We start from the raw sequence: 6,000 nt of genomic DNA on the forward strand, positions 1-6,000 counted from the left end.
AGGTCTCAAAAAGGGTAAACAATGTAATAACTGGCAATCTATGTCAGTACTGAACTCTACATTTGATTCATCACTTATTCCACACAACCAGCAATATAATGGAAATATCATACCCATTTCACAGATGAGAAAGCAGGGCCAAAGAGGATAAGGACTTCCTTTGCCCCAGTCCTACACCTAGCTAAGAGCTGCCTGGGCTGGACTCCAGGTCCCACCGATTCCTGGGCCCTCCATTTTTTCGTGCAACAATACAATGCCTCCCGTTTACCTAGGCCCTTCTAGTTCCCAGGGAAATAGCACTAAAATAAATCAATTTTGACAATTCTTGTGTTCTTCCAATGCTGATATACTATGCTAGTTACCTAGTCCAGCAATCAATTAAATGGAGGAAGTTCCCTAGCACCACTTAATAAACATTATTAACAAACAATTCCATTAAAGGTTTTTTGAAACTGCTTTTTAAGAAAGAAAGTTACAGGCAAATAACTAGTCAAAAGACAGACTGAGATATTTACTGATCACGTAAAAATGGAACGGCACCTTAAAAATAACTTCACCTTAGAGCTTACATACAATTGTGTGATGGCAAGAACAGCCAGTGGCACAGAACAGCCAACACCAAGCAAGTAATTCAGATAAATTTAGGGAGGTTCTATTTTCTGCTTAAAAATTGTATCCTTTCCCACACTGCAGTTTTAATATACTTTGCAAATTACATTCTCTCCATTTGTTTCCGAAAAAGCATTTTCCTTCACAAGAGGATTAGCAAATACATATGAAATAGGAGCGCAAAGGACAAAATCAAGCCCTGGAACTGACACTATATGAATATTCTCATTCCAAATTTCTTCAGTAGCCCTCATAATACTTTATGCCAATAAAGAGAGAACTGTTTCACCTGTAGAAAATGAACTAAAACAGGAAGCTAAACATTATTTTTAAATTCAATTGCTCTGCTTTTGTCCACTGCTAACTAAAAGGCTAGAATATTATGACTTTTTTAAAAAGAGATCCATAAATACAGTACGTTCTAGTTTCATACTCTCTCCACGAATACTTGTTAGTATCCCGACCTAAGTCTGAAATGAACTTTAAGTAAGTTATACTATAAAAGTAAAACTTACATTATCTAAAATGTAATTTCTCTAATAAAGAAAAGCCAACATGGATGAATATGTATTAAATCCAGTTCAATTTATTATTCGAACATTTTCCCCTAGCTACGCAATATACGGACAATATAATGGCCTAAGAGGTGTGTATACAGAGGGGGAGGGAACATCGGAGAGGAGCTGGGAGAGCATCCTAAGATTCAGCATTTCAAACTACCACAGGGTCAACCTTTCTTATTATCCTCACCATAGAAGTGCACTTTCAAATGATCAAAATTCATTTATTCAGCAAACATGAGCCGCAGCATCATAGCGCAGTAGGAAGAGTACCACAGAACCTGGAGCCCAGCAAGTGACTCAACTTCTACAAATAGGCACATCCTAATCTATAAAACAAAGATAATCACCACCTTAGACAGTTATTATGAAGGCTAAGTGGGATAATATATATCAGCAAGATGCGAGTAGGCTCAATATCATCCACCATTTTCCCCCCAACTTTTCAGAACTGGCCTTCCTCCCAGGACAGTCTGATATTTGAGGGGGGTATATACTTAGTTTCCCACCTTACACTGATATCCCCTAATAGGCCCATCAAGCTGCCCCTAAATGCCTCTACTAGACATACTAGGAAGATCCCTGCCACAAAGTCTATAATCTCTTATAGGGACAGATATGCTATAAGAGGTGTTCTTTCCCCAAAACCTACATTGGGGAGTTCATAGGAGGCATCTCAGAGAAATTCATTTTCTTATTTGAGCTACGAATTGAAATTGGCAATGATGGGGAAGAGGCTTTTCAGAAAAGAGACCTGAGAGAGCTTAGTGTGACTGGGACAATAATACATATAGAGCATAGGAGATGAGATCAGACAGGTAGGCAGGGGCCAGATACCCCAAGGGTCTTGTATTCCAAGCAAATCAGCTGCAGTTCCTTGGGTCTGACAAGCCCTTACCAGAGGGCTTCAGGGCCCAGCTGAAAGGTCACCCTCCTGAATATGTCCTTCCCCTCCCCACACCCCTGCACACCAGCTCCCATGCCCTCTCACAGCGCCATTCCTTTCCCAGCAGAGCCATTATCACAACTGCAGTTATATAGTTACATGAGTAATAATCTGTGTCCCCACTCAACTAAATGATAAGTTCAGTCTGTGTAAGGCCCATGTCCATTTTATTCCACTCTGTAACCTAGGGCCGACTGAGTAAAGCATCTACCCAAAATATATAGATACATATTATTAAATGAACAAATGAAAGCTGCCACTAAGAAGGGGGTACCTGAGTGGCTCAGTCAATTAAGCGTCTGCCTTCAGGTCAGGTCATGATCCCAAGGTCCTGGGATGGAGCGCGAGCCCTGCATTGCGTGGGGCTCCCTGCTCAGTGGGGAGTCTGCCTCTCCCTCTTCATTTGCCTCCCTCCCCACCCCCAACTCATGTGTATGTGCTCTCTCTCTCAAATAAATAAATAAATAAAATCTTTAAAAAAAAAGAAGCCAAAGAAGAATCCTGAGCAGGGGAATGGCAATCAGAGATGACAGTTACACAAACCACTCTGGTAGCAAAGTGAAGACCAACCTGTTAGGGCAAGACTAGAGCTGGGGGACAGATAAAGAGACAACTGAAAATGTCTCCAGGTAAATGATCACTTAATGACCTAAAAATGAAGGCAGCCAGTATGTGGGCAGTGATGATGAGGATTAATGGAGGAAACATGTTTAGGAAGTAGAATCTCAGAACTCAATGCATGGGGGGGCAAAGCAAAGAGGGAAATCCAGAATGATTCTAATGGACAGTGGTAGCAAGTGGTGCCATTCACTCAGACCAGAAATACACAGGACAGGAACAAACATTTCCTGAGCATCTACTACATGCTAGGATCAAGTGAAAGATTTGCTTCTAGTTCCAAAACTCTATGATTGAAAAACAATTTAAATTTAGCCCAGCTGTATTAAAATGGGTACAGTTTCTATTAATAGGCTGATAAAATCAACAAAATTAAGTTCAGATTTTTGAAGTTTCTTCATCCAGACACCACTTGGGTATCCTAACTACGCATGAGGCATTACACTGGTCTGGGGATGTTGAAATCAAAGAAGTGGTCTCTGCCTTCGAGGAGCTGACAGACTTTTAAGTTTGAGAAAAATAACTGCATATCAACAAATGAGCAACTGAGGCCCAGTGGGGCTATGATCTGACCATTTAAATGACCTGTAACCCACACTTCTGGAGCACAGATTTCATAACCTACATTTCCAGGCCAATATGTAGTTGAGGGGATATGTATGTAGACAGACAGACAGACCCAATCCTGCTTTGAACCTGAAGACACTGCAAACTTAAAACATCACAGACTTGTGATCTGTGGTCTGTAACAGACTTTGAAGTAACTGCTGAATAGCCACATAGCAGCACTTTGGAGGGTACAATACAACAAGTAAGGAGAGAGAAAGAGGCCAGGCCTGATTTGTTATGGAAGAGCCTACCTGAGCAGAAGCCAAATGCTGGAGGTGCCAAAGCAGAATCTCAGGAGGCTCTGGAAGCAGCAGAGAAATAAACGTTCAGGGAAGGTACAGCAGGAATCCTCTTTAGACAGGCTCCTCCCCTACCATAGGCAAGAAATGGTTTCCCATAGGATATAAGGCCTCGACCCAAAGCAGACTTACAGAAAAATAGATGAGGAAACCATCCAGTGTGAATAATGTAGTTCCAGATAATCCAGAGCAGAAAACACATGTCCAGTGCTCTCGTGAGGCTAGTAAGTCTGAGAGACTTTACACCAGCTCTTTGCAAACAAAAACAAAATACCAAAACACTTCCCTCTCCATGCCCAATCTCCTGCCCCATTCCTCTTCCTTCCTTTTCATATTCTTAAAAAAAAAAAAAACAAAAACAAAAAAACAGCTGCACTGTCTTTACCTCCTCATCTCCCTTCCATCCACTTGGATCTCAGTTCTTCCTCCACCACTTAACCTTGTCTTCTCATCCTCCCTGAACCCTCTGAGCACTTTCCCCTTTTCTCTGCCTGGGAACTCTACATGTACTTTAAGACCCATTCAATGTCACCTCCTCTGTAAAGCATTCCCAAGTCAGCTTGTTCCCTGCCCCCATCTTTGTGTTTCTGCAGGGTTTTGCCTATGCCTCACCACAGCATTCGCTGGATCCTACTGTTACTGTTTACTTCAGTGCCCCCAATAGCCTGTAAGCTCCTAAAGGCAGTCACTGGTTTTTATTCATTTTTCTATTGCTACCCTTGAACCCAGGGCCCTGAAAATAGACACACAAAGGCATCATGAATAAATGATCATAGGTTAAGTTTATCTTCAAAACTGCTAGAATCTACTCAAGTAACTTTTCCACCGACGTTGCTCTAAGAATTTACCTGCACACACATACACTGAGAAGTACCTAAATTATATTTTATTATAAAAGCATTTGGCTAAAAATTCTATCTTCTGGCTGTTAAGCAAACAGCACACATGCAGTTAAAATAGGTCTTTAGCGTTCCTCATCTATGTTTTTAATTCCTAAAATTCTGGCCATGTGGAAAGCTCACTTGTGCCCTTTTCTTCTTGGGCAGCGTACTGAGTGAGCTCTTAGGCTCAGACAAGCTGCTGTAGGGAAGACATCATGCCTCATTTATACCAATGCTTAGAACCATGGCTGTTCAATCATCTCCAAAAATAAGTAACTTTTATCCCACTTAGTTTCACTTTCTATATGACAGAAACACCCATAGTAAGGTTTAGATGAACATTATTTCCTGTGACCAGTAAAAATACCATGAAAGCCCTTCAATTTTAATAAGGACATATAAAAGCCTTTATTTGAGGATTATGGGATTAAATTTGAACATAAAGTCCCAATTTATATTTCTGTTCTAGAAAAATAAAAATTAGGATAACTTCTGGGTTCCTGTATGTTTTAAACTAACTGATCTTACTGCAACAATACTGAAAAATTTACTCTAAATAGTAAAATATTAATAGGGTGAGAGCCATTTCTGTGCATAAAATAAAACAAGAAAAACTGATTGTGCAGATTTAAAAAAATAGAAAGGTGACATTCAAAGTTCCCTGCCTGGAAAACCTTGAAGAGGTAAAAGAAGTTAGCACCATACACTTAATTTTTCAGCTACTACACTGCTTTAATGTGTGACCTTGGGAATGTCATGTAATTTCTCTCATTTCTAGTTCTGTAAAATGGGAATGTCATGTTTTCCTAAGGGGGACAATAAGATAGTTGGATAAAAGAATCAATACGTATTTTTTTAAAAGGAAACTTGTCTAATTGGTATGCTTAAATCACCACTTGTACAGTACATTCCTCCTCAGGAATCCAATTCCAAAAGAAATATTTAAGCAGACGCTGAAGACAGATTTCCTTAAGGGAATTATTTTATAAATTTGGGAAGCAATGTAACAAGATCATAAATTAATAAATTGATTACATAAACCCTGACAGCCCCTGGCTTTAAAGTACACGGATCTACATTCTGATACATTAGGCTGATTTGAGACACACTGTCCCAACCCCGTAAAAAGAACCCAAACTGAGGCATCTGACGTTTGACAGAAATTGGTGAAAATTCAGGATACTCAAAACATTTGCAGTTCCATCACTTGTAAGTCATACTTCACCTTAAAACCTGATAAAATGTGAAACTCATTAAATCAGCTTTACCACCCGCATCTAAGACTGAGAATGCACTCAATTTTTAAAAAGAGAAAAAAGTAACCTGACAGTTTGAAAGGTCCTATATCCTCAGACTTCTATAGATTTAAGAATCCTAGTGCTAAATTCTCCCCAAATACTGAGCTTGAACTGATCTTCCCAAGAAGCTATCTGATCCAACTGTTAGGAATAGCACAGCTCCAGGAAACCACCCCCCCC

At 40.0% G+C, this 6,000-nt stretch overlaps 1 protein-coding gene across 4 annotated transcripts in view; it reads right to left on the reverse strand.

Annotated features, from left to right (window-relative positions):
* Positions 1 to 6,000, reverse strand: part of SNRK (SNF related kinase) — a 57,258-nt gene that overhangs the window by 50,485 nt on the left and 773 nt on the right. Inside the window, exon 2 of one of the 4 annotated variants that reach the window (XM_034991250.1) lies at positions 3,594 to 3,643. The exons of 2 other annotated variants lie outside the window; for them this stretch is intronic. The gene's annotated coding sequence lies outside the window, so the exon portion shown is untranslated. Of the gene's footprint in view, positions 1 to 3,593; positions 3,644 to 3,773; positions 5,304 to 6,000 lie in introns of those variants that run through there. One more of the 4 variants, XM_034991266.1, reaches the window with a different exon arrangement.

This window comes from Mirounga leonina, unplaced genomic scaffold, assembly GCF_011800145.1.
Source record: "Mirounga leonina isolate KUSES-001 unplaced genomic scaffold, KU_Mleo_1.0 Mir_115, whole genome shotgun sequence".
NCBI lineage: Eukaryota > Metazoa > Chordata > Mammalia > Carnivora > Phocidae > Mirounga > Mirounga leonina.